The sequence below is a fragment of the Haliaeetus leucocephalus genome, unplaced genomic scaffold (genome assembly GCF_000737465.1).
Source record: "Haliaeetus leucocephalus isolate CR32 unplaced genomic scaffold, Haliaeetus_leucocephalus-4.0 Scaffold795, whole genome shotgun sequence".
Classification (NCBI taxonomy): Eukaryota; Metazoa; Chordata; class Aves; order Accipitriformes; family Accipitridae; genus Haliaeetus; species Haliaeetus leucocephalus.
The window spans coordinates 2649343-2650707 of NW_010973231.1; positions in this window are offsets into that span (position 1 = coordinate 2649343).

Consider the following 1365-nt stretch of genomic DNA (forward strand, 5'->3'; position numbering starts at 1 on the left):
CCCCCCCCCCGCCTCTGAAGCAGGGTTTAGGGCGGGCTTTTTCCCTCAGGCGGGCAGAGCCCTGCCGCCGCTCCTCTTCGTTCTTCCTGAGAGGGACGGAGCGGAGATGGTAACGGGGGGTTTTGGCTACCTGTGCGGTTGGGTGTGTAGGGTTCAGGCGTCACCGACACCTAAAAAAAACCCGATCGCCAAATGCAGCTAGAGCGAGGTGTAGGTGTAGGGAGACAGATCCCTAACTAGTTTTAGCTACCAGAGCTGTCCTTAAATAACCGGCGGCCGACTCTCTCTATACACCATTCATTTTCCATTACCATGTTTGTTTTTCTTGATTGTTGCTTAGAAATCACCTGGTCTGGCCCTTTCCTCCACAGCGATACTGCAAAATACTGTCAGAAAATGGAACAAAGACAAAAAGGTCTTAGCTTTCAGCTAGAGCTGTTTTACTTCGTATGTACAAAAATAAATAAATTGCATTGGGTAAGTGACTTTAGAACCACCTCGGTTTTCCTGCCTTGAGCAAACCTTTGCTTCGAAGAGCGGGGTCTTGAGCGTATGTTTAATAATGGTGTATCAGTGGGATAACTGATGACCAGATAACCCCCCCGGGTTGCATGGTTCACCTCTACAGACAGTTTTAGAGATGGTCAAAAAGTCCTGTCAAAGTCCTTTTTCAACTGAATACTGGATTTTCAATGAAATCTAATTTCTGCAAAGAAACTACATTTTTTTTTCCAGTAAGGAACTTTCTCCATAAAAAAAAAAAAGCCAAAAAGAACAAGTTATGTCCCAAACTGAATGTTTTAATAAACAGCTGAGTAATAAATGGTTTGGATTCGGAAGTTAGGGCTTGATAGTTTGGGTTGCTAGCATTCCCATTCTCCGTGGTCTAAGCCATCCAGCCAAATACTTCCACAGATCACGGACACTTCTTGCTAAGTATTGCATCATTGCAGAGGCAATATAAACAGGGGACACAGCTTATGGACAAGAATGGGAACAATAAGTATTGTGAGTTACCACAGCATAACTTCAGAATCTATTCCAGTGTTTGATACATTGCCAATACCTCAAGCGATGAGGACTGGTTTATGGCCCACTCACCCTTTCGGCCTCTTTGTATTTTCTCCTTATGCAATTAAAAAGAAATGGGTTTAACTGTCAGCACTGTAGGCTCATAATAGCATCTGAAAGTCAGCCTTGTCTTTCGTCTAGTTCATGCATCTTCTTCAACAACTAATTCTGTAGGCTACATTTTGTTCTGAGTTACTTGCAACTCCGAGTTTTGCCAGCTGTCCTGGTTTCGTTGTGATTTTTAACATTGGTTATTCTAAAATCTTTTAGCTTCTGTGACTGCATGTTTCAAAT